Raw genomic sequence first — 13,767 nt, 5'->3', positions numbered from 1 at the left:
ACCCCCTTGGTAGCTTGGCAGAGCAGTAGGCTTAACCTCAGAGTGCTGGGCGTAAAGTATTTGTACCAACACACACAGTAACTTAATGAAAACACTACAAAATGACACAACACCAGTTTAGAAAAATAGGAAATATTTATCTAGACAAAACAAGACCAAAACGACAAAAATCCAACATACACAAGTCAAGTTATGATTTTTAAAAGGTTTAAAATAAAAAGAGTCTTTAGGTAGTTGAAACAACACACTAGCGCTGCTAGCGTGAAAATGTACCTGGTTTGCGTCAAAAATAACCCCGCACGGGCGGTGGGCGTCGAAAGTAACCCTGCACGGCTGTGTGCGTCGAAAACAACTCGGCACGGCGGTGCGCGTTGAAAAAGCCAGCCACACGACGATCCGAAAGTCCCGCGGCGCAGGGTGCGATCTCTCAGCCTCCGTCAGCGATGCTGCGCGTCGTTTCTCCTGCTCCGGGCGTCGGTTTTTCGGTCGCGTTTCCTGCGGCGTCGTTTCTCAGCTGCGGAACCGGCGTCGCGTCGTTTTCTCAGCCGCGATCGGATTCGCGTCGATCTTTTCTCAGCACGGCGCTCGGTGCGTGTATCTTTGTCCTTAGGCTGCCAGCCTCTCCTTTCAGGGTCCCAGGAACTGGAAGGGCACCACAGAGCAGAGTAGGGGTCTCTCCAGAGACTCCAGGTGCTGGCAGGAAGAAGTCTTTGCTATCCCTGAGACTTCAACAACAGGAGGCAAGCTCTACATCAAGCCCTTGGAGATTTCTTCTTCAAGATGGAAGGCACACAAAGTCCAGTCTTTGCCCTCTTACTCTGGCAGAAGCAGCACTGCAGGAAAGCTCCACAAAGCACAGTCACAGGCAGGGCAGCACTTGTTCCTCAGCGATCAGCTCTTCTCCAGGCAGAGGTTCCTCTTGATTCCAGAAGTGTTTCTAAAGTTTGTAAGTTTGGGTGCCCTTCTTATACCCATTTTAGTCTTTGAAGTCACCTTCCTTCAAAGGGGACTCACACCTTCTTGTGAAATCCTGCCTTGCCCAGGCAAGGCCTCAGACACACACCAGGGGGCTGGAGACAGCATTGTCAGAGGCAGGCACAGTCCTTTCAGATGAGAGTGACCACTCCACCCCTCCCTCCTAGCAGAGATGGCTAATCAGGAAATGCAGATCACACCCCAGCTCCCTTTGTGTCACTGTCTGGTGTGAGGTGAAAAACAACCCAACTGTCAAACTGACCCAGACAGGGAATCCACAAACAAGGCAGAGTCACAGAATGGTTTAAGCAAGAAAATGCTCACTTTCTAAAAGTGGCATTTCCAAACTCACAATCTTAAAATCAACTTTACTAAAAGATGTATTTTTAAATTGTGAGTTCAGGGATCCCAAACTCCACATGTCCATCTACTCTCTAGGGGAATCTACACTTTAATCATATTTAAAGGTAGCCCCCATATTATCCTATGAGAGAGAGACAGACCTTGCAACAGTGAAAACGAAATTGGCAGTATTTCACTGTCAGGACATATAAACCACATTACTATATGTCCTACCTTATCCATACACTGCACCCTGCCCTTGGGGCTACCTAGGGCCTACCTTAGGGGTGCCTTACATGTAAGGAAAGGGAAGGTTTAGACCTGGCAAGTGGGTACACTTGCCAAGTCGAATTTACAGTGTAAAATTACACATACAGACACTGCAGTGGCAGGTCTGAGACATGATTACAGAGCTACTTATGTGGGTGGCACAACCAGTGCTGCAGGCCCACTAGTAGCATTTGATTTACAGGCCCTGGCACCTCTAGTGCACCTTACTAGGGACTTACTAGTAATTCAAATATGCCAATCATGGATAAACCACTTACATACAATTTAAACAGGAGAGCATATGCACTTTAGCACTGGTTAGCAGTGGGAAAGTGCTCAGAGTTCAAAAGCCAACAGCGACAGGTCAGAAAAAAAATAGGAGGCAGGAGGCAAAAAGACTGGGGATGACCCTGCATAAGCAAAAGTCCAACACGACCCCCTACCAGCCTAAAGCCAGGGGAGAACAATCAATACCTTGATGTACTTCCCTGATTGGGGCGATAGAACAAGGACCCAGGCCCACAACAGCAGGGGCATGTTCCAGTTCTACGCCTTCCTGACTCCAGTTGGATCCCTCTGTCCATACTCTCAGGGCCCACTAAGCTAACCCATGGGGAACCCTTCTCCACATCTACAGACACCATCTGTGCAACACCTAACTTTACTTTGCTCACAGATGTATTGCAATGGGCAGATAGTATCACCAGGGCCAACACAGTGGTGTTGCCCACTCCACCCCCGGGGTGTGACTCTCGTCCTCCCCCCCCCCAGGGGCAACTCTGCCCACCAGGACAGCAAGCCACAGTGGCCCCAGACAACTGTCAGGGATGAGAGCCCGACCTCAGGCCTCTCTAACCACTGTGACTGTGGAGAGTGGGGGGTGGTAGCCCCAGGTGCCTGGCACCCTTTGACCACTCTCTCTTCCACCAGGTCAGGGATGACAACCTGACCCTGGTCCTCCCCTCTGGGGCTCTGTACCCTCCCTGCAGAAGCGGCACCCCCAGAGTCAACAACTGTCAGGGTGCTTGTAGAAGCAGTCCTGCACAATTCTTCCATCAGTGCAGGGATGTTAACCTGCAACTGATCCTCCAACCTGGGGTCTGTACCTTCAGGTTGGACCAGGGCCAGGGGTGAGGCTTCCCTCCCCCTGCCCTCTCTTCTGGGGTCCTGAACCACCCAACTAGGAGTGACCCCCCCAGAAGACAACATGGTAGGGGCACTGTTAGCGGTAGCCCCTTCCTCCAGGTCAGGGGGGACACCCTTAACCTGGCCTCTCAATCCAGGGTCTGTACCCACAGACTGGATCACTGCCTGGCAAACCAGGGCTTCCTGGGGGGCATACCTACCCCCCACCAGGTCAGAGTTTACCCTCTGAACCTGGTCATCCAACCCAGGGTCACCACCCTGCGGTTGAACCACTGCCTGGCACACCAGGACTTCCTTGGGAGCACACTTACCCCCCTCAAGGGACACACTGTCCCGAAGGGCCACACAAGAGTCTGGCGGGCGCAGGTCCCCTGACCTCTGCCCATCTGACAGAGTCTGGATTCCCCCCAACCCAGAAATGGTCTCACCAAGGTCATTCATGGGGGGCTCTGCTCTCAGAGCTGACCCCTGACCCTCCAGGTTCTCCACTGGGGTCCGCAACCCCCTCTCAACCCTCTGTCTGGACTTCTGCACCCCCTCACTAGGAGTGGTACTGCCAGACACCAGAACTGGTGGGACGCTGGCTACAGCCGCCCCCCCAAGTTCTCCTGACACTGGGGGGTCTCCCTCAACAGATGGCCCTATGGTACAGGCTAGGCTCCCCTCCTGGTGTTCCCGCAGGGAACCCTCCAGGACCTGGGACCGGATCTCGGGCACCTTGGGCCTCAACCCATCCCCATTCCCTCTCCTCTGAGACTGGACATGGGGTCCCTCACCCATCCCACTACACTGGGACCTACCTGGGACACTACAATCCTTCCCTACCTCACCTGGTTGGGAACTACCTAGACCACTCCTCTCAGGAGCACCCCCAAATGCCTCTTCAGACTCTCTGGTACTCACCCAGAAGTCTGCCTCCATTGTAAGCTCCCTGGGGTCAGAGAACTCACACTCCACCTGGTGTTGGCATAGCTCTGGAAAATAAGGACTAGACATATGCTCTCCAGCAATTACATCACTCAGCCCCTCACATGAATTAACCAAAGTACCCTTCACCCAACCATCCAGTGACTCTGCTTTGACAAAGCACCCCACATCACCCTCCTGAGACTGGTGAGACAGTACCTGACTGTCCCTGACACTCAACCCACACTCTTCTGGGATGTCTTCACACTCCATAACCAGGACTTCTACCTGGGGGGAATCCCTCTCCCTGTCACTCTCAACTAGAGTCAGTAGAGTGTCCCTCCCACCAGTAGGAATATGACTCCCCATGCCAGTTCCCCAATCCACCTCAGGGACCCTGTGCATCACTGGAGCTACCTCATACCCCTGAACCTCCTGGCGTGTGTTAACTCCCTCCTTCAAGTAGGGCACCACCTCTCTGGGCATGTGCACTTCTGCAGCATCACTGGATATACAATTGTTGCTGCCACCATTCCAGCTGGACTCAGCCCTCATGACTTCCAGCTCTTTCAATTTAAGCTCGTAAGCATAAATCATTTTTTTAATCTCTAAGTTCCTCCTCCTTTCTTCCAACTCCCAATCGAGCTTTTTCAGCTCCCATTGGTACTCCCTCTCTGCCTGTCTGTCCTGTAACTCTTCAGGAGTCAGACCCTTGGGTGACACCCTGCCATCCCTCCTGGGGACCCTCCCCCCAGGCGTAACAGGTTCCTCCACTACACCACTGTGTATCCTCTGCACTTCCCCACCCATATTCTCCTCCTCTGTGTGCCCTCCAGCCTTCTTGATTGTCACCCAAGCCCTCTGTGCCTGTTGCAGCTCCCCCTCCCTGGTGGAGCTCTCAGTGGGACAGTCAAGATCTTTAAGGAACTGTTTCAATTGAGCAACTGAGTACTCCTTCAGTTTCTCCATTTCAAACACAGCTCCAGCTGTTGCATCTCCAGATTGAGACATGATGGTCACAAGTGCAAAGTTCCAAAAGGCAGAAAAAAATAATTTCCCAATGAAGTAAAAAGAATCAGTCAAGGGATCAGCAAAATCATGGAAGTAGAATAAAAAGAGTCTTTAAGAGAAAAATCAAAAGATCACCAAACAAGTAGTATGTGGTCACGTAGTGGTCTGAGATCAAAACAGTAGTGTACACCTAATTACTGTATGTCAAGTACAAATACAAGTCCAATCCCGACCGCTGGTCACCAATGTTAGAAATGGGGTCTTTGGTTGACAGTCAGGTTACCCCCTGTTCAAGCAAGGACCCTCACTCTAGTTAGGATAAAAGAGAATCCCCCTCAGCTAACCCCTGCTTACCCCCTTGGTAGCTTGGCAGAGCAGTAGGCTTAACCTCAGAGTGCTGGGCGTAAAGTATTTGTACCAACACACACAGTAACTTAATGAAAACACTACAAAATGACACAACACCAGTTTAGAAAAATAGGAAATATTTATCTAGACAAAACAAGACCAAAACGACAAAAATCCAACATACACAAGTCAAGTTATGATTTTTAAAAGGTTTAAAATAAAAAGAGTCTTTAGGTAGTTGAAACAACACACTAGCGCTGCTAGCGTGAAAATGTACCTGGTTTGCGTCAAAAATAACCCCGCACGGGCGGTGGGCGTCGAAAGTAACCCTGCACGGCTGTGTGCGTCGAAAACAACTCGGCACGGCGGTGCGCGTTGAAAAAGCCAGCCACACGACGATCCGAAAGTCCCGCGGCGCAGGGTGCGATCTCTCAGCCTCCGTCAGCGATGCTGCGCGTCGTTTCTCCTGCTCCGGGCGTCGGTTTTTCGGTCGCGTTTCCTGCGGCGTCGTTTCTCAGCTGCGGAACCGGCGTCGCGTCGTTTTCTCAGCCGCGATCGGATTCGCGTTGATCTTTTCTCCGCACGGCGCTCGGTGCGTGTATCTTTGTCCTTAGGCTGCCAGCCTCTCCTTTCAGGGTCCCAGGAACTGGAAGGGCACCACAGAGCAGAGTAGGGGTCTCTCCAGAGACTCCAGGTGCTGGCAGGAAGAAGTCTTTGCTATCCCTGAGACTTCAACAACAGGAGGCAAGCTCTACATCAAGCCCTTGGAGATTTCTTCTTCAAGATGGAAGGCACACAAAGTCCAGTCTTTGCCCTCTTACTCTGGCAGAAGCAGCACTGCAGGAAAGCTCCACAAAGCACAGTCACAGGCAGGGCAGCACTTGTTCCTCAGCGATCAGCTCTTCTCCAGGCAGAGGTTCCTCTTGATTCCAGAAGTGTTTCTAAAGTTTGTAAGTTTGGGTGCCCTTCTTATACCCATTTTAGTCTTTGAAGTCACCTTCCTTCAAAGGGGACTCACACCTTCTTGTGAAATCCTGCCTTGCCCAGGCAAGGCCTCAGACACACACCAGGGGGCTGGAGACAGCATTGTCAGAGGCAGGCACAGTCCTTTCAGATGAGAGTGACCACTCCACCCCTCCCTCCTAGCAGAGATGGCTAATCAGGAAATGCAGATCACACCCCAGCTCCCTTTGTGTCACTGTCTGGTGTGAGGTGAAAAACAACCCAACTGTCAAACTGACCCAGACAGGGAATCCACAAACAAGGCAGAGTCACAGAATGGTTTAAGCAAGAAAATGCTCACTTTCTAAAAGTGGCATTTCCAAACTCACAATCTTAAAATCAACTTTACTAAAAGATGTATTTTTAAATTGTGAGTTCAGGGATCCCAAACTCCACATGTCCATCTACTCTCTAGGGGAATCTACACTTTAATCATATTTAAAGGTAGCCCCCATATTATCCTATGAGAGAGAGACAGACCTTGCAACAGTGAAAACGAAATTGGCAGTATTTCACTGTCAGGACATATAAACCACATTACTATATGTCCTACCTTATCCATACACTGCACCCTGCCCTTGGGGCTACCTAGGGCCTACCTTAGGGGTGCCTTACATGTAAGGAAAGGGAAGGTTTAGACCTGGCAAGTGGGTACACTTGCCAAGTCGAATTTACAGTGTAAAATTACACATACAGACACTGCAGTGGCAGGTCTGAGACATGATTACAGAGCTACTTATGTGGGTGGCACAACCAGTGCTGCAGGCCCACTAGTAGCATTTGATTTACAGGCCCTGGCACCTCTAGTGCACCTTACTAGGGACTTACTAGTAATTCAAATATGCCAATCATGGATAAACCACTTACATACAATTTAAACAGGAGAGCATATGCACTTTAGCACTGGTTAGCAGTGGGAAAGTGCTCAGAGTTCAAAAGCCAACAGCGACAGGTCAGAAAAAAAATAGGAGGCAGGAGGCAAAAAGACTGGGGATGACCCTGCATAAGCAAAAGTCCAACAAGGACCATCATCAAAAGCCACGAGAAGGACTTTCTAACATCTACATGGAATCCATCAAATGCACAACATCCTCAAAGAACGTCATCCCATTCATGGAACACCTGTACTTCAAGCTTCAAATCTCTGAAAACTTCACCCTGAACGCAACCCAGACCATAGCCACCTTTACCAACCTCATCTCCAACTTTGTAGCTTCACTCACCATCGATTCCAGAGCCTACATTCTTGCGGATGACCTGAACTTTCAACTGGAAGACCCCTGCTCCACAGCACTACTCAAAAGTTTGAGCAAAATCGGACTCACCCAGCTCGTCCCAAACCAACACACACTGCAGGGCACACACTGCATCCCATATTCAACACAAGCAATAGCATCAAAAATGACTCCACCACACCACTCACATGGACCGATCACTCAATCATCCACTTCCAAATCATCACACCTCAAGTCAACACCTTCAGCAGGTTCAGTACTCCAAGTCACAGCTTTGGCAAAATCACATAACAAGACTGGTTCAGCACCTTCAGCACGGATCAACCTAGCCCCACAATCAGCCTCAACAAGGACATCAACAATGTCAACAACTGGATCAAGAACTGCGTGGACTCCCTCACACAATCAAACCCAAGCATAGTAGACCAAAGAAGCAGGCCAGCTGGTACACAGAAGACCTCTGAGGCACCAAACAACACTGTAAATAGCTGGAAAGGAAATGGGAAGCCAGCAACAACACCACAGACAGAACTATTTACAAGAGTGCATTCAGACTCTATCTCCAGCAAATAAAAGACACCAGGAAAAAAGCACTAGTGGACCGCATCAATGGAAGTTCCAACTGCTACAAGGAGATTTTCTTGATCGTTAAGGATTTCACCTCCCACTTATCCACTGTCAACAACATCACTGGCTCCTAAAAACTCTGACAACCAATCCAACTTCTTCCACAGCAAATTCACAAACACCTATAGAAACTTTGTACACCAACCCAACCCCAGAGAACGTGTTGCTAACCTACCCACCACCAACCAAGATGGCTACCTGACCAAATGCACTAATGTCACAAGAAATGACACAGCAGAAATCATGCAGACCATCCACTCAGGGGCCCCAGTGCACTCATGTTCTCACTATATCTACAACCTGGGAACATCGAACATCACAAATCAGCACCACCCTGTCCCACATCATCAACACCTCCATCATGTCTGCCACTTTTCCAGATCAATGGAAGCTTGCAGAAATCAATGCCCTCTTCAAGAAGCCCACAGCCAACCCAAATCAAAAAAGTAATTTCCAACCCATATCCCTGCTTCCCTATCCAGCCAAAGGGATTGAAAAGGCCATAAACAAGCAACTCACAACCCACATCGAACTTCACCATCTTCTAGACAACACTCAATCAGGATTAGAAAGAATAACAGCACTGAAACAGCACTCATTGCAGACATCGATGACATTCTGACTATCCTGGACCAAGGAGAAGCATTGGCGCTCAAACTTCTCGACCTCTCTGCAGCCTTCCACACTGTCCCCCATAATACCCTTATCAGAAAACTACACATGATTGGCATACAAGAAACTGCTCTCAAATGGATGTGTTCTTTCCTCACAGGAAGAACCCAAAGGGTCAGGGTGCTGCCCTTCACATCAGAGACCAGGAGATTCATATGTGAAGTCCCACATGGATCGTCCCTAAGGCTGACCCCTTTCAACATGTACATAACAGCGCTTGCCAACATCCGATCACAAGACATCACTATCATCTCCTACACGAATGACACCCAACTCATCTTCTCCCTGACCGACAAGACTACCACGACATAGACCAACTTCACCAGTTGCATGACCATGGTTGCAGACTGGATGCGAACCAACTGCCTGCAGCTCAACTCTGACAAGATGTAAGTACTGATCTTTGGCAATAAGACCTTCCCGTGGAACTCCACCTAGTGGCCATCGAGTCTAGGACCAACACCCACACACCGTGGAAGAAATTATGGCTCAAGTTTACGCAGTGTACACTTCCTGCTTCCACATTCTATGCATACTACAAAGGTCTTCAAATGGTTGCCTCAGAACATGAGACAGACCGTAGCACAAACACTTGTTACCAATGGCTGGACTACACCAACACGTTCTACTCCAGAATTTCCAACCAATTCCTAAACAGACTCCAGACCATCCAGAACACCACTGCAAGACTCATTCTCGAACTCCCACGCTTCACCCACATCACACCACACCTCACGAAGCTTTGCTGATTACCCATTCACAAGCACACCCAATTGTAACTTCTCACTCACACCTACAAGCTCCACACAACACAGGACCAGAATACCTAAACAGCTGTATACACTTTCACCAACCCACCCGACACCTACGCTTTACCTCACTGTCTCTCGCACACATTCCCTGCATCCGCAAAAACAAAACTGGAGGTCGCTCATTTTCGTACATCGCACCCAAGGCATGGAATGGCCTCCCTCAACACATCACAGCCTCCTCCTCACTTTCTGAGTCCTGCAAGAAGTTGAAGACCTGTTTTTTCCTATATGTACCTTGGCCACCACATACCTACAAACTTGCCAAACCGTCTAGATATCCCTGGGTGATTAGTGAGCTATACAGATCAACATAACATAACATTCTGTGTTCGGTACTGGCCTACAACATTGAATTGTTTCTGAATTTGTCAGTCGCTGATCACTTAGGAGCTGTCTCACTGTCTCTTGGTCATAGTTCTTGTATACTGTCATCTGCCATTAAAGACATTTTCAAGACTTTACAACGTGCCACGTCTCATTCAACTTCTACAGCCTTGCAGTGGCTCTCTTTAATTATACAGCTATTTACTGGACTGAAGGAACTCACCGGGCAACACGTAACTGTTCAGCTCATGCCCTGATCTGATCACACTACATTGTAGGCTCCTTTTGCACTGTTTCTTCATCGTCAGCTCAGAGCTAATGAGAACCACACTGGCCTTTCCCTGGCAGCAGTTCCATTAGTGTGACCTGCACAGCTGCCGCACACGTACTGGTTGAGAGACAAGTGATAATGGTTGTGATAAAGTATACTGAACTCAAGGTGATGCTCCATCACTTCCTACACCAGTACTTCCAGAGCCCATGGTTCTGGTACATTATATTGCTAGTAAAGTGACCCATCACTAATCTACAGTGCTCTGGGCTGTGGGCTGCAGCACCTGCCATAGAGGTGAGCATGCTCTTGTGACATCTGTATCCCGCCAATGAAAGGGCTCCCTGGGAATGATGAGGGTGGAGATGCCACACCCTGCTGTGTGTCCATTGTTGCTCCTTTGCTGCCTGGAGATGCTTTGTCTCTGCTTATTACTTATTTACCATAATTTCCCTTGCTGCTGAAACAGCTCAGTTTTTGTTTGTTTTTTATCATGAGGACTGCAGTGCGGGTCAAAGGAAATGTATGTTATGCCAGTGTAATTTGCGTAATTTTGTTTTTATTCCACTCTTATTAGTAGAAATTCTAGAAACTGCGCTTTTACCAATATTGTGCAATTAGATGCAGTTCACTGTAAACTTTTGCAGCCATTTGTGGCAAAAACGTACTACGAATGCACGGGAGCAATGCAAACGACATAGCACGAGTGGCTGTTGTTTACCATGTGTTTGGTTTTTTTTGCATGTTTTTTTTGCGTAAAATGCAACCTTGCATCAACTTTGGCACAATGACGCAATTTGTTCTAAAATATAGCACTAATTACCAGTTCTGCGTTTCACATATTCTGTGCATTTCATATGGTTTTGCCGAAATTTCACAGAATGTTGCTGAAGCAAATTTCGCACATCCCTACCTGCAGTGCGGGACTTGCCAGGGCCTTCGAAGGGAGAAACCTCACCTCTGAAAAGACATGTAAAATAGCATAGCTGCAGTTGTGCTGGGGCTTTTAAGCACTACAGATATATGCAGGTAGCGCACATAGTGACCCACTGGCTCTCTCGGCCCACACAGTGAGGGTGTCTGCACTCATAGTGCCTGAATCCAGGTGTCCCCATGCAGGAGCAGAGATGTTTGTTTGCTGCCCCTGAAGCAGGCATTGACACCATAGAGGGCTTCTCATTAGTGGCTTGCTGCACCCAGCAGAAGAGGGGTCACTGAGAGTTACTGCAGGCATGGCACCGAGGAATTGGAGAGAAGATGAGGGCAGATATGACATCATTGATTTCTAATAGGCATTGAAGACTTGGCATGTTATAACACTTGGGTTGGTTCACATAAAGCCAGGGGGCGAAATGCATTCCCTGAGGTGAGGAGGGGCCACAAATCCTGCAGCAGGCCCCGTTCCTTCTTGGGGACCCATTCAGCCCAAAGACAATTAATATATATGGGAGAGTAAAGGCCCTTTCATCACATTTTGCAGGAGGACCCACTGCATGAAGCAAACACTGGAAGTGCTAATTTACAGGATGATCTCTGCCACGGTTTTGGGATGTCTATTGTCTTAAATAGTGAGAGAAATTAGGCTGCAGTACGTGCCACGTTACATAGTTTCCAATGGGTGTTTGTCACTGGAACTTTAAAGGAATGTGCGGCTGTGATGGGAGATAGAGCAGCATTTGTTGACATCTCTAAAGTAAACACAGAGCACAATGCACTGCTCCGCTCCTGTGGGTTCCAGGTCTCTTCATATGTGGACGATACTCAGCCTATCATTTCCATCAGGGATGACTGGGACGTGGTGCAGGTAGGTTCCATGGCTGCATAAGAGGGGTCAGCCTGTAGATGAGTCACAGCTGGCTGAAGATGAATGGGGATAAAACTGAGATCCTGGTATTTGTGGCAAGTAGGTCTATTTGGACCAATCACTGGTTGTCTGAGTCCCGTGGAACTTTACCCACCCCCATTACAGCAGCTAAGAATCTGGGGGTCTTGTCTGATGATTCCTTGACATTTGACATGCATGTTAACAGAACAGAGAGCAAATGCTTCTGGGTGGTTAAAATCCTAAAAAAGGTCCTGTCTTTTGTACCCAAAGAACTCAGGAGCATATTTAAGAGCCCCTTGAGTCGTGTTAGCATCATTTTTTTTACGCTAAAGCGGCGCTAAGGTGGCCTTTTCCCCATGCCATATTTACAAAGTAGATCAATGAATGCATTGCGCCACTTTGTAATCCCTTGTGGCACCTTACGCCTGAGCCAGGCATAATGTATGCGAGGGGGGGCGTTCCAGCTCTCGGAGGCCCGCAAAAATGGCGCAGCGAAATTTAACAGGTTTCATTGTGCCATTTTGGCCTCATTTTTAACACCTGCTCAGAGCAGGCGTTAAAATCACGCACCCATAGAAACCTGAGGACCTCCTTGCACTTTGCCACACTGGTGTCAACATTTTTGACAATAGTGTAGCACAGCGCCACAATAGCATCAAAACTTTAATGCTATTGTGCTAACAACCGCCATGGTGCACCATATTATAAATACTGCACAACCATTGTGTCGCTATGTGCCTGTAAGGGGGGCGCAGAAAAAGTGACGCATCAGCTGTGATGCACCACTTTTTCACCATTGATATGGGCCTCAGAGTGATTGTGGTGCTAGCTCTGATCACAGTAAGAATGGATTACTGCAATGCATTGTGTTTGAATATTTATAAATTTTCCCTGAATAAGCTTCAGCTTATTCAGAAAGAGGCTGCCCGTTTTGGTGCTAGGACTACCTAAGTGTTTCTCTGCTAGGGAGGGTCTCAGGCAGCTTCATTGGTTAACCATAAGGAAACGTATTTCCTTTAAACCCCTTTGCCTGACCCATAAGGTTCTCCACTCTCAGGGATCAAGATACCTACAAGCCGCTCTTAAGTGGTACCATCCTATCCGCCCTTAGATCTGCATACCTACGGTTGGCACTGGCACCTCGATGTAAGAAAGCTAGATGACCGATCTGGCCTTCTCGGTGGCTGCGGCAAAGCTCTGGAACTCTCTTCCAGTCCAGATTAGAGGCATCAATTCCTACTTACCTCTTCATAAGCATCTCAAAACCTGGCTTATTCACAGTAGCTCTCTGCATTGCTGCCACTGCTCTTCTCACGCTGCTTAGCGCTTCGATGCCACGGGTCTGAATGCGCTTTAGCAGTACCTTCAAATCAAGGCCTATAATATAGCATGAAGCAAAATAACATCACATAAAACATAAAAGGGCACAACAAAACAATTCAAACACAACTGCAGTACTGCAAACAACTGCCCAGCGCAATAATGCAACACAACACATAACAGGCCAAAGGTACCTCCAGCCTACACACATGAGCTTAGTGTGTGTCAGTGCTTAATTTTCAGCGTGCACCACCCAATGGTCCTGCCATGCTGCCATGCTGCCAATGACAGGCCCAACACAACTACTAAACATCACACACCTACCAGTGTGACAAATCAGACTATTATAGGCACTAAAAGTTATAATAATGGCTTGGGCAGCAAGTAGTATTAATTTACAATGGATACTGAATTAATAAACAAATGTTGTTATGCTGATCTGTAAATCAGAAAGAAAGCACAGCCATATGGCAGAATGTCTTAAGTGCCGTGTTCACAATTAAGTGCAGGTGCCGAGCACCGGAAACTCTGGTTCAAATTAAGCACTGGTGCCTGTTGAGATAGCGGTAAAAAGAAAAAAGCTACAGCTTGATATGATGAACTCAAAGCAGGGACGTGCAGTCTTCAGAGCCATACATGTAGGAGACTTTTCACCACAGTTATGAATTAATAATAATAACA

The 13,767-nt window shown here is 48.3% G+C and overlaps 1 protein-coding gene across 3 annotated transcripts in view; it reads left to right on the top strand.

Annotated features, from left to right (window-relative positions):
- Positions 1 to 13,767, top strand: part of LOC138261124 (testis-expressed protein 2-like) — a 344,587-nt gene that overhangs the window by 17,296 nt on the left and 313,524 nt on the right. The window lies entirely within an intron of this gene.

Source organism: Pleurodeles waltl, chromosome 10 (genome assembly GCF_031143425.1).
Source record: "Pleurodeles waltl isolate 20211129_DDA chromosome 10, aPleWal1.hap1.20221129, whole genome shotgun sequence".
NCBI classification, from domain to species: domain Eukaryota; kingdom Metazoa; phylum Chordata; class Amphibia; order Caudata; family Salamandridae; genus Pleurodeles; species Pleurodeles waltl.
Note: the sequence above shows the minus strand (reverse complement) of the source record. Positions and strands in the feature narration are given on the sequence as shown.